Source organism: Etheostoma spectabile, chromosome 14, assembly GCF_008692095.1.
Source record: "Etheostoma spectabile isolate EspeVRDwgs_2016 chromosome 14, UIUC_Espe_1.0, whole genome shotgun sequence".
NCBI classification, from domain to species: domain Eukaryota; kingdom Metazoa; phylum Chordata; class Actinopteri; order Perciformes; family Percidae; genus Etheostoma; species Etheostoma spectabile.
The window spans coordinates 23154195-23168723 of record NC_045746.1 but is presented as its reverse complement, the minus strand read 5'-3'; the positions used below and the strand labels follow the sequence as shown (position 1 = coordinate 23168723).

Below are 14529 nucleotides of genomic sequence, written 5' to 3'. Positions count from 1 at the left end.
TTAGGACTGCAGAAAGGATCATCGGTGCCAACCTGCCCTCCGTCCATGACTTATACTCTTCAGAGTCAGGAAACGGGCAGGAACCATCACTACAGACCCATCTCACCCTGGACACAACCTGTTCCAGCTTCTCCCACAGTTTTTGCAAATACAAGTGATCATTCATCTGACTAAACTTATCTTGCGTTCCTTGATCTAACTATAGTCAAAATAATTCAAATTTTTACTTTTTTAACTCAAATATTAAGATAATTCTATATAAATGAGGGTTGTTGACCATGATTCCAAAAGTACAGTAATATTAGTTTGAAAAACTGAAAAGGGACAAAAATGTCAAATATTGTTGTTTTTGACCGGGAGGGACAACACAAGGGTTTAGATCTTTTCAAATTGAGGTAGTTCCAGGTACACTCTAGAGTCATAATTTACGCTAATTATGATATTGGTCTGATACTGAATTGAAGTCTGGATTGACCACGGTTTATTTACCAGAGCCAGAGTCCCCCACCTTCCGCTTTCTCTGTGTGGCTAATAAACCCGCTGTTTCAAAACAGCAACCAGAACCTCAGAGCTAGCACTACCGGCTGAAATGGCAAGAGCGCAAGTGAAGTGAGCAACAAAGAGATTTACAAAGAAAATGTTTATGGCATTTCTCTCTAACTGAAACGTTTTGAGAGCGCTTGGGGGGGGATTTGCTATGGACAGATACACACAACGTAAGTACACATGGTAAGGGCAAGTTACGTTTAACCACCTATTCCAGCTAATTTAAAAAACTCCGTTACTGTAGTGTGTGAACAGTTAACCTCATATATTGAAATTAAATAAATGTTCCAACAAAAAGTGTACTACCCTTTTGCATAGCCACTGTCTTTGCGACCGGAGATTAGCGCTGCCCAAGACAATTGTGATTGGTTTAAAGAATTCAAACAACCCAAACCCTTTATTCTTCTCTCCGGACTGTATGTGATGTAGCCGACCTTCCGCCACACAGCACTGTGAGGTCTGGCGATGCAAACTAATAATTGGTGACACTAATCTTGAAACTGTGGCGATTGTATGGCTCTTTGTTGTGTGGGTTGAAGGTGTTTAGTGTTACCGTTTTTCTACACAACACATAAATACTTTTTAATGAATCTTATTAATGTACCTTTATTATTTATTTTTTCATTATTTAATTGATTCCTTCAAAGTCTTCACTGCATTATTATATGAGTCTGTAAGGACATGGAGCAAACTCATCTTGACTGGTTGGCTGAGGATGCAAACGCAAAGCAGTAATTCAGTTTGATATTAGCATGAGGAGTTTCCAAAGTCAGACTTTTTCATAATACTGCACTTATCTCTGCTTTCAGGGTCCAGCATCATGGCTCAACTTCTTCCTCCTTCTGTGGTCCAACCATCCAGGTAGGCAAGGATTACACACCACAAGGATGTACTGTGAACATGTTGCCACGATTCCATAATGTATTTTTAACCTGGCCTATAACTTTTGCTTACTGCTGATTGACGTTAAATTGCGCCAAGTTCAGTAAGTAGACTCTTGGATCATCATAGTTGTATCACTGCTTACCATCACAAAAGGTTTGTTACGTTGACAGTTAATACAGAAAGACTGGAAAAAGGGAAAGGTAGGCTGTGCACGTAGGTTGTAAGATTATGATGAATGTGTATTTAAGAATGACATTTTAGACATGAATCACAGTATCTTGGGTGAGACAATACACTGCATGTGTTTGGGGTGGAATGTGTCCCATCCGGGCATAAGGTGGAAAGAAATCACGGTTTAGTCACAACACTGCTGCTCTGTTTTCAATGCAGGACCAGATTGGTGCTCTATCTCTAACTTTGAAATGGACGTTACAGGTGGGTGAGTGTTCAAGGTTCCCCTCCAGCTGCCTGTAGTAACCGTGGATGGTATGTTGACCGTTCGGTGGCGATCGCTTTTGCCTGGGCCAGCTGAGTAAAAGTCCACCGCACAGATGCAGTGGAGAGAGCCCGGTGTGTTCTTAAATAGATTTAAAGTAGCATTTCGTGAAAGCTTGAACGCTTTGGAAAGTCATGTATTTGGTTAGTTTAATGAAATTAATTGTTACTGTAACTTTGTGTGGTCATTCCATGAAATGTCACGTAACGGCAAATATTTCTGCGCGTTGAGGAAATACGTAGGTGTCATAAGTTTACATGCCATGCTTAAGTGACTAAAAAGAGGAATAAAAAAAACTATCTTTGAAATTGATCTTAATGCCTTAATAAAAAATGAGTAAAATCCAACTTTTAAGGACCCATTTCTTTTGTGAATGAATAATGTATTGTAAATAAATGAAGAATGCAGGATGCATAGTATCCTGATCCATGAAATAACGGCCTTAAAAAAAAAATCGTGCCCCTATGGGAATTAAAATAGGGGTGTGTATACTATGACCCACTGTATTTTAAGGAAGAACATTTTTTTTTAAAATACATTATTCATTCACAAAGAAAATTGGTGTTCTTAAAGGTTGGATTTTACCTCATTTTTAATTACTGATTTTTTATTCCTCTTTTTAGTCAACTTAAGCATGGGCATGTAAACTATGAGCACGACTGTGGCGCTAATTTGGAAGCTTTACATATAGAGTATGTCTAGACACTCTATAAACTACAGAGACCATCCAGTTCCCCAAGAGCAGCATTTGGTACGTTTCTTAATTTTTCCCCACGTACCGCCTCTACTACATGTATGACAGCTGCTAAAATAAAGTTTGAATAGAGTTGAACAGATTGTGTGGATAATGCTAGTAAGGTGTTCAATTAATATTATGGCTCTCCTAAAAATCTCTTATCGGTCATAGAGAGCCGTAAAATATTATGTGTATGCCGAATGGTGTTTTTTCAGATTTAAATTGAATGAGGTATAATCAAAAGCGTTAAAACACACTGATAACGTTTCCCCTGGTTTTAAGCCAGTGCCGACTGATATTAGCTTGTAAAGCAATTTTAAATTTCTGATGTACTTTTTCAGTTTTTCAGAATGGTTTAGAATCAGAATCATTTTAAAGTACGGGTCAGCATTGGAATCTTAAAAATCCAAACGATACCACAACCTAGTCATACCCTCTCTCCCCCTACATCCAATCTGCCTTTACGCTGTCATCTGTCAAATCGGGGGGAATGCTACATATATTTTTTTTTTTAATAATAAATGAGAGGAAGTTCCACGTGTCTTGTTCCTGATGTTTTTTCCTGTGTGTCCAGGTTGCACCTAGGGAAGGTGTTGCAGCTGGAGTGCGTGGGGAGGGTGATGTGTGGATGCGCTGTATTAGCGACCACGCTGTGTTTGTACAGAGCTACTACCTCGACCAGAGAGGCAGGCCGAGCACAGGTGATGCGTGCACAAATTCTACCTGGAGCCTACATCAAGGTCAGTCCACACGCAGAAGTCACATTTTGTGACATGCACACACATATATCTCTATTTTTAAAATATTTAACATTTGTTATTTTGGTCACACACCATAAGCAGCATGAAATAAGGTTGGCATGCACAAAAACTAATTTAAAATGAGCCATTGGTAGCTGCAAATGGGGACTGAATAACACTGTTGGAAAGTGTATTAAAGAATGAAGGTGCCATGCTTCTTCAGAGTAATTTATGTTGTAATCTAAACTGCTTGTATCACACCAGGTGTTGACCGCGGCAGTGCCCCGCACAGATGCAGCAGCAGGCAGCGACCGCTCAGGCTGCAGCTGCTGCACAGGCAGCTGTGTGGCAGGAATATTCCAGGTCCGGGCAGCGTCGGAGGCATTGCACCTGACGTTAGAAGTGTTGTTGGGTTTCACATTCATTGCAACATAACAATACACGGGAGATGGCAATTGAAAGCAAAATTTCTACTAGACTGTTTGACAAATCTGAGTCATCTGTTTGCATTTAATTCCAGGTGTTTTTCCGTTCTCTCAGACTTCCTTGTGAATGCCACTGTGATTGAGAGTGAGCCTAGGGTGGGTTACCAACAGGGAAATAACGGTTTCAACGTAACGGTGGTAACGAGACCGAATAAGAACGAAAATGTTGGTGGGTCAAAAACAACACGTTTACTAAAACTCGCCAGCCTGGTGGTGATTTTAAGTTATGTGAAAATCACCTTTTACCATATGGTGCTTGCCCTACTTTAAAAGCCGTACTTTAATGTCGCCATCTGTCCTTTGTGTTCTTTTATATTTATATTATGACATTATAAATATATGTATATATTTGGTTCAGGCATCGTTGAGGCAACGTTTAAAAGTCCACGTCTTAGCACCGACAAAACCAATACCAAACCATGAGCACCATCAGATATAATTTCTGAGTTCTCTCTGGGTTCCTGGAGGTCTGTCTGCAGAAGCTGGGATGGTGTGGATGACCTGAGGCGTCTGTGCATCCTGCGTCTCAGTTTTGTGAAGGGTTGGGGGCCGACTACCCCCGGCCGGCATCAAACACACGCCTGCTGGGGGAGGTCACTGCACCGCGCTCTGCAGCTTTGGATGAGGTGTTTGCACACTATGCCATTGGCAGACCCAGGGGCCGTGCTAACTAAGGACCACAAGCCCATTTTAAAATTCCAATTCTGGATTCGATGAATGTGTGCCACACGACAGACATGTTGCCAAATACGTACAAAAATTAATAACAAAGCAAATCAATGAAAATACACAGGAACAAAATGACCAACAACACATATGCTTGTAACAACAATGCAAACTCATCATGCTGCTCCCCCACAAACCAGACATGCACACACACTGCACCAAAATGTCTAGCCAAACAGCATCCAAAGTGCTGAGTGTTTTTTCTGATGCTTTAATCTAAAGTGCAAGACAAGGGGTTTGAGCTCTGAAGGTAAATATTGCTGACAAAATTGTCTCTGACCGAAAGACATTTGTATACACTGCAGAAATCCAGGGATGTGTTTCAGAAATCCAGTTCCCTATATGCATTTGGATTTCTAATTGTAGGAGCGCATTCATTCACACACACAGAAGTGTAAAAAGTTATACAGGAGTGAAAAACATGTCAGAAAAGAACTTCAACTGGAAAATGTTGTTAGAAATTCACACTGAATACAAACAGCATTACAGTTCTCTTATGTCTTATCAAAAAACAGAACTGATGAGAAGAAGTGTGAATTAAGGAAAACCAGTGTATGTCACTCTGTGCTTGTACTGTGTTCTCCACTGTACGTTGATTGAAACTGTTAGCATTGATATCTAGGTAGCCCTTCTATTACGCTCAGCTCAAGTTATTTATTTTTTGTACCAAAAGAAAAAAGCCAAAATATTTAGCTTTAAAGTAGTGTTTGTTGTATTGTAATGGAAACAGTGCTACCTGTATGTAACCAATGGTTTGGTGTTAATCACCAAGGCCAAAATACCTCATAATCTACAGTGCAAAGTCACAATTTAGTTTCTGTCTAAAGGCGCACACACTTGTTCCACTGACAGGCTGACGGCATCAATGAAGATCCTGACCACAATGCTCCCTAAGCTTGTATTATTTGGGTTTATAATGCATGTGCTGTGATGTGCAGGTACTTGATCATTTAATGATATGTGTTATTGTGGAACATTAGGTTACTCTACAGTTTTACAGCAGAAGAATTAAAGTAACATGTTTGCTTATGGAAAAAACAACATCAGCAGCTCCAGAGACAGAACTGAGTGCCTTTCTGTTCTCTAGTCTGATGCTGAGGATGGCCCAATCTAAATTTACACTCAGACTCGAGAGCGTTGAGGTGCGGTCCTGCTAAATGTGAGGGTTTAGAGCTGTCCCATTGCAAGATCGTCAAGTGCACGATGGCTTTCTTGAGACATTATGAACCTTATGCACCCCTTTCGTAGCCCGCACTCTGCAGACTTCGCCTAAAGGGGAATTACCCACATTGATAGTTGTTGTGATGTGCCGGGGAAAGCCCAAAAGTATACTACTACACTACATAACATTAAGGATTTTAGAGGATACATTGAAAACAAAACATGAAATCAGAGCAATGCAAGCACACTTAATTTATTTATTAAGCTTTTTCTTTAATTGCTTATGCTACAGTCACTTTGGGAAAAAGTTGAAAGACATTTAAATCTCAAATCGGTTATAACAAGTAAAATAATAAAAAGCCCAAACAACAATTTACATAAACTGTCTTGGCGTCAATCAAGGATAAAGTGCTAGTTGCCGCCAAAGTGCTTCCCTTTTTACCATTGTGGAAGCATTCGCCTCTCAGTAAAGTCAGTGAGGGTTCAGTGTTTAAACTTAAGCGGGATTTATGGTTTTGCGGTATCTCACGCAGATCTTTCTCGTAGACTACAATTGGCCTGAAGTTAACTTGTGCGTTGATGTGTGCGTCAATTCTTATTTATTCATTTTTGGGGCATTTCGGCCTTTATTTGACCAGGACGGCTGAAGACATGAAAGGGCAGAAAGAGGGGGGGGAATGACATGCAGCAAAGGGAGGAGGTTGGAGTCAGACCGGGCCCGCTGCGGCAAGGAGTAACTCTATGCGCGTTGATTCTTAAAGAGAATAGCAGGGCCGGCAAGTGTGTGTGCGTGGGGAATGTGCACTGGTGGCACCAGAGTTTTCTTTTGCTGGTTCTATGGGGGTGCAGCGTTTCAGTGAGGTTGCTCGATTAGAATCCCCTTTTTCAAATAAAAACACCCACCAATTCTTGGGGGTGTAAGGGGGAATCTTAGGGGTAGCTACAGCACCCCCAAGCCCTCCCTGGCGCCGCTATGGGAGTGGTGGAAAGAAGTAGACCTTGGAGCGAGGACCATCTCGAGTCATATGGCGGTTTTTCCATGCGTGGTATCTACTCGACGCGCCGACTCTACGCCTTTTTTGGTTTTCATACGAAAAAAAGTCCCTGGGACCTGCTAACAGGTACTTTTTTAGTATACCTCAGTCGAGGTTCCAAGCGAGCCGAGGCGGATCCAAAAGTGACGTAGAAACCTGCAGCTGCTGGTGCGGATCACTGCGTTTATAGCAAACAGAGTGCGGAGAGTGTGTCTAGAACAAACGGACATTTAAAACAAATCTAGCCAGACCGACAGATTATCTGACCTCTGCACTATTCTCACTTTAACGTTCAATATTAAGGGCTATTAGGGGCTTATGTTGTTCCAATATTGCACACTGTTATTAAAAAAAAAAAAAAAAGACAAATTGAAAGTTTTTATTAGCTTTTCAAGTAGCGCATTAAACCCTCCCGCACATCTCGGTCTTCTTCCTCTGCACCCTGTGACAGTGTCCCCCCCGGCTCTGCTGTCCCAGATGCATCCAGTCGTTGTCATAAGCCTCTCCGTGACTTCATAAAGATTATCGAAGCCCAGTAGGTCAGAAACCAGAGAATCTCACGGTGGACATCGCCCCCAGACGGTTGCTGGCGGCGATTTTGCAAAGCGTGAATGCTCTGAAACACAAACAGTACACAGCACACATGTTGGTGTGTAATCATGGTGCTAAAGTTCATGTACTTTATTAACGCTAACGTATAGTAAATACTGACCGGGGCCCGAAACAAGCAATGTAGCTAAGTGTAACCAGGAAAATTAACTTACCATTTTGTGTTGTGAACAACCGTCATGTCGACGTCTGAAAACCCGGAGGAATTCCCAAACTGCGTTTTTTTTAGCGGGGATTTTTGTTGCTTCCTTCAGCTTCTTTTGAAACAAAAACATTTCTTTTGGCTGTGGCGAGTAGCGACGTGCTGTTGTGAGTTGCGTTGAAAAGACATCATCACGCGTAGCTATGGTACAGCCACGGCTGAGGCGTACTCATTTGCATGGAAAACGGACTAGAATGCGTCGAGCCGAGTCGAGGCGAGTCAAGCGAAGTCAAGTCGAGATGGTACCACGCAGTGGAAAAAACGCCCAAAGTGCCCCTGTTCCAGGAAAAGGTAACCCTCTCCTGAGGTCATGTTGTTTATGGAGAAGGAGAACCAGGAAATGATTCGGGGGAAATGTAACGCTACCAAGCCACAGCTAAAGGACTGTGTCGCCGGCGCGCGGACATATAGTTACATTTTTTTGAGACGTGCACATCAGGGTACGGCGTAGGGTACAGCGTAGGGTTGGGCTGGGCGATAGGGAGAAATCAGAAATTGCTATATTCTTGACAAAACCTTGACATCACAATATTGGGCAATATTCTAGGGTGACAATGGGGCTTTAACAAAATAATCTTACACTTGATTTTAGATAAATAATCATCAGTAATGTGGACAAGGGAAAATAATAGACAGCTTGAACAGTCTGGTAAGTTCAGAAAAGTAAATCACTTACTTTAATGCGCTTTTAAAACAGAAAAGACTTATGCCATATTACATAATAATTACAATATTACGATTCCAAAATAAGACGATATCTAGTCTCATATCACGATGTCAATATAATATTGATAGGGTCAGTATCCCAGTACCAATGTACGTGCCATGGCGTGAGATAACGCAGAACCATAAATCCCGCTTAGGGTGGATATGGGATTGGGGTCCTCTCTGTACCCGCAGTTATTAAACTCTGGGTTGTTGTCTCCCGTACCTCAAGCCCATTCAGACAATATGCTGTTATAAGGCTACAATACCTGTTTCTTCAGATCAACTTATTTGCTTCTTGAAAGCAGTTTGAGGATTCATTTTTTTAAGTTATATTGAAACTACGCTCTAATTTGAAATAAAGGCAAAATAAGTAGAAGTTGAACCCATGCCAATTAATATATATTATTCCACATAAACCAGTCATTATAGATTGGCTGGGGTGCGAGTCATGTGATGACAGTACAGGTAGGTGTTCTCGGAAACCTCCAGCAGCACTGGGGAAATCAGGTCTCATTTTATTTTTACAAGTGTGTGCTTACTCGTTAAAACATGAGCATGAAGACATACACATTGAAGAGGAGAGTGCTGTTAAGCATCCCTCTGCATACGGCCAGTGATGTAGAAAAGAAGTGATAGTGTGATATGCAGTCCAAGCTAATATGAGGCTTCAGCAGTCTGAGTGGTCATAATGAACAATCCTGATTATACTAAAACTCCCTCTAGTTTCCAAGACAGTATTTCTGGGACGTTTGTTGCCAGTTTTTTGTAGCATTAAAACTCACATGGATTATCTTATAGACTGGTAGAAACCACATACTATCTTCAGCTGCACTTGGAAAGTGACTTTACACAGAAGGATGTCTGTGGGTTTCTTACACAGTGAAGTATTTTCAGCCAGATGCAGACGAGCATGATTACAGCACCCATTACTCACTTCAACATACAGAACATATGGCATACAGTGTGTATTTACAAAGCGGCTTGAAAAATAGAACCTATGTTTAAAGCAAAACCCAGCACAGAACGCACACCCCAGAACATTTATTGTAAAGTGTATGTGTACAAAGCCTTTCAGTTGGCCAGTGATTCAACGAAGGAGGATACACACCAGAGTTAAAAAAACATGCTCCAAACAGGCCGTCGTGAACTGGGTCTAGATAGCATGTAGGCGGGTACTGTGTAGAAAAGAGATCTGTCTCCTGTGGCATACAGACTTGGCCCAATAAAAGGGTACTTGTATCAGTGTCAAAAGTACAATCTTTGGATGAACCAACTGTGCTATACAGAGAATATGTTTGTTGACATGATCCAAATGTGAATAAATGTATCAACCAGTTAATCTGTGGATTGTACAATGAGCGGGTGTGAGGAAACTGTGTCATGTCTTCAGCTGCTTTCAAAGATCAGCCTATGCATATTGTGATTTGTGCCTTTTGTTATCAAACCATAGATGCACCCACACTGGATTGGAAGACAGACACAGTTGTCTTTCTACACGAAGAATTATGTCACATGTGATTGGTTTTTCCAGACTGATGGTATTCTGTGTGCCCCAGGGATTCGTGTAGTTCACATTGAAGATATCAACATTGTCTGTCAAACTGATTATGGCGATTGAAAAAAATATTAACAAAGCACTCATCATACCTGAGTACTATTATTATGCCTTAGGTGTTTGTGAGTGTAAATATGAATGAGTACGCTTGCACTATTTAATCTTAGCATGGACAACACAAATAGATGTTTTATATTTATCTGTTCTCTTCTGCCCATATTCAGGGAGGTACAAGTTTCCAAGTAGGCTTTTTCAGATAATGGCAAAACTCATCATGTCATCCCAGAGGATTATCTCCCTATCTCCACAATCCAACACATCACCCATCCTGGTGTCCAGAAAGCTTTGCTTTAGCACGGTGTATAGTGCCTCTCTATTGATGAAAATGTCTAGAAAACTACAAGCCGATCTTCAACTTCATTCTATCACTGCTGCTTTTGAACTTCAGTTTGAAGTTTATAAAGTTGGTACCTCCAGTGTGTTAGTAGGACAGCTTTTTTTAAATTTAATTTATTTTTTATCGTTATGCTGTCTGAGCGCCTTTCACATTTGGTAACACTTCATGTTAATCGGTCTGTCATTTCCTAATCATTTCCAAGGATGGTTTCCTAGAAAGTATGTTTTGTGGTAATAATTTAAATGAGTACATACAGTCACATTTTTGCATGTTTATCTAAACTGCTATGCATCCGACTATCCGACCAAAAAAGTGACTGGATTTAAACCAGATTAACTGGAATTAAAATCAAATGGTACCAACTGAAAGTTTTTGGGTTTTTCCTCATGATTTACAACCAAATTACAGTTTTTTCAGGAAAAGTCCTCAAAACGATGTTGGTGAATAAAGCATCCAGGTTTTACTAAACCGAGGGCTGCTTTCTTAAAATCAAACTTGGTTACAAAGAAAGAATTTTCAAGGCCACATCAAAAAGTTCTAACGAGGCCACACAAGTTAAAACAACGCTCCTACAGTGATTGATGAATTGATTGCCACCATGTGGTTTGATAGTATGAATACAGTAGAAATGTATCAGTATAGAAAACACATTAATAAAAAGCATTGGCAATTTAAAAACTGATTATGGATAAATTTGGGCCTGGGGGTGCCAATGTTTGGCCTGAAGGACACATTGTTTTCAGAAGGTGTTGTTGCATTAATGACGGATCATTTTTTTGCATGGACCAAGCATATGCATAGTGTCTTCGTGTGGAACATAGTAGACACAAGTGTCTTTGTTCATTATTCATTTTCATCATATAAACCTGTCCCTATCTCGAAATGCTCTGAGAGAAGTAAATAATTTTAACTCAAGGTCCACTGACTAGCTTTAGTCTTTCAGCCACATATTTATGGTCTAACTTAAATATAATAATTAGAAATAAGAGTGACCAAACTCTATCTGCTGATCTGCCAATCTGTGAGAGGGGTTGAAAGTTTGGAAAGAAATTAGTAATTGACCTTCTGTTAAGTTGAGATTATTATTGTCGTACATACCTCCCAGAACTTCCTTGGCCAAGTTCAAAGACCAATATGATTTTCTGATTATCAACCAAGGTTTGTCACAGCCTGTTGCCACACCTCATTACCATAGACTAGTGCGTGTGCATGCTCAGTGGCGCATTAAAGCCAAAAAGGTTAAACTCTTGTGAAAAATGCCTTCCATTGATGGTGGGCTGTTCACACACTGTGGCCATTGAACAGGCGCACTAGAGAGCTCCACCGGCCGAGCCACTATTCTTAAATAGGGACTGAATGAACAGAAAGAATGATTTAGAAAGTTCTAGACTTCTAAATGTATTGATGACTGGATCCAATTATGATAGGAAACTTCTCTTCGCAGTTAATCTAAGGAAAAGTCTTTTGGGCCCCATTTGAAAGACTCACAAGTGAATTCCATGTTTGGCCGCTATGTCAAATTGGCTTCAAAGCTTCAAATGTTACTGATGGTACTGATTCAACAAGAAAATATCCAGTATGCATCAGCCAGTCACACCACAGACACAGGTTTGTTTAAATATAAAAAAATTATATCTCACAATATAAATCTCGCAGACATTTCTGATCAAATCGGATTGCATCCCATACCAAAACCACGATGGTCCATTATCATTCATTTTTTAAGTTCAGTGTCCAATTGGTGACAGAAACTGAAAAAAATAATGTATACAATCATTCCATTCATAAAAATCAAACTAAATATTTATTCTGACACTTAACAAATATGTACTAAATAACTGAAATTGGCTACTTGAGAATATGGTTCTTTTGATTTATTTTTATTGTAAAAAGTGTGTGCTCTTGTAATGTTGACTGTATATTAAAATAAGATAAACAAATGGCTTGTCATACTAATACAGACTTTGTTGATGAAGTATTGCTAAATGAATCATGTCAAACAGCCTTGACATGCATCACGACTGGTCACTTTTTTACAATTTCTTTGTCCCCTGGGTTTAGCCATGTGTCCTTTGGCATGCATGTCAACAATTCAGATTCCTAAGCCGTTATTATCAAACAGTGAAAATATAATCAGTTACATTTTTTATAGTGTAAAATAAACAGAGTATCTCAGGACACTTTACAGAGAGAGTAGGTCTAGACCACACTATAATTACAGAGACCCAACTATTCCCCAAGAACATACAGTACACTTGGTGCAAACATTAATATGAGTTCCCCCAACCTGCTATGGTCCCCAGTGGTGAAAATGGACAGAGTGTAAACTGAGCCCTGGGTACCGTGCCTGCCTTTGAGAGAAATGAAAAGCTCAGATGAGCCAATCTGGTGTTACCTCCATTTCTCGCTTGCACCGCTCAGAGAATTTGGCCACCCATGAGAGAGAGAGAGACATCATGGTTTCAAAAACGAGCAAAGTGGCAGTTGTCAAGGCCAACCCCAGCCTCCCAGATACAGTATTAGGGGACACTAAAGTCTATATAAAATAAGACTCAGATACATTTAAGGCCCCACTAAAGTCTAGATAAAAAGACTTCAGAACATATTAGGGGACCACAAGGTCATAATAAAAGACTTCAGATACAGTTATTAGGGGACACACTAAGGTCTATATAAAGAGACTTCAGATACAGTATTAGGGGGACCACTAAGGTCTATATAAAAGGAACTTCAGATACATTATTAGGGGGACCACTAGGTTATTAAAAGAATATAGATACAGTATTAGGGGACCACTAAAGTCTAGATAAAAGAGACTTCAGATACAGTATTAGGGACACTCAAAGTCTATATAAAAGAGACTTCAGACTACAGTAGTAGGGGAACACATAGGTCTATATAAAAGAGACTTCAGTACGATTAGGGACCACTAAGGCCTATATAAAAGAGACTTCAGATCACAGTATAGGGACCACAAGGTCTATTAAAAGAGACGTCAGATACAGTTATTAGGGGACCACTAAGGTCTATATAAAAGAGGATTCAGATACAGTATTAGGGGACCATACAGGTCTTAAAAGAGAATTCAGATACCGTATTAGGGGCACTAAGGTCTATATAAAAGAGACTCAGATACAGTATTAGGGGCCACTAAGGGGTATATCAAAAGAGACTTAAGAAACATAAGCATTAAGAACAGGTATTTTGCTGTAAATGCTGTCGTTTGCTGCTGGTCATATTATGGCAGCCTATGCTTTAAAAATACTTTCAATAGTCATCATGCAAAAAAGGTGTTCTCATGAACGGAAGTGACAAGTGTAATCAGTGTGAGTGTAGTAGATCAAAGATGCAAAGAGTTTTGCAGTCACTGTAGACAGTTATAGATAATATGAAGACAAGATTAGGCTGTCCTTTTCAGTGGTGAGTATAGCGGCCATGGAAATCCCTGCTACAAGGCAGAACATGGCACAGTGAGCTGGACACGACACTGTCTAAATCACAAAGTCTGAAAGTGATCAATTGCATTTGCAAAAAGTGTGTGGTATGGAATCCAATCCATTTTTGAGGTAATTGGTGTAAAAAGAAAACCAGTATTAGATATGAATTTTTTTAAAGAGGGCCAAACCTCTAACTACTGTACATTGCTGCTGTGTGACATTACATGACATCACATTGACTGGTAGATGGAACTCTTTAAACTGCAGTTGACACCAAATGTAGCCTATGTCTGGGGGAATTGGTTGAGGACACCTCGATGAATTTGTCTTTGGGCATCGTTACTCACATGTGCTAACATAAATATCAACCAAAACAGAGAAAGATACACACTAATATATACACATATATACCACATACTCTAAACAGAAAACATAATAGATGAAGGAGTGCAATGAAGAGATCAATACAATTATTAATGTGCGAGTGCAAGGGTACTGGGATAAAATAGATTATGTTATTATATTACAATAGACAGTTAGACCATATGACAGTTCTGAAAAAATAGGAAATGAGAATGAGAATAAATAATAAAATATATAATGGCGATGTGAGAGTGGGAATGGTGAGTAATCAAAAATAAGGTGAATAATACAGGTGGTTTAGACAGTGTTACGCGTGTTAGTGACCAGAATGAACTGCAACTGTGGGTCAGGAAGTCAGTGTTCTCAGAGAGATGGCGTGAGTAGAAAACTGTCCTGAATCTGTTGGTTTTGGCGTAACAAGTCTCTGTAGCGCCCCCAGAGGGGAAGCA

At 40.1% G+C, this 14529-nt stretch overlaps 1 pseudogene; it reads left to right on the top strand.

Annotated features, from left to right (window-relative positions):
• Window positions 1–4605, top strand: part of LOC116702045 (mothers against decapentaplegic homolog 4-like) — an 18143-nt pseudogene extending 13538 nt beyond the window's left edge.
• Window positions 4606–14529: the final 9924 nt, after the last annotated feature.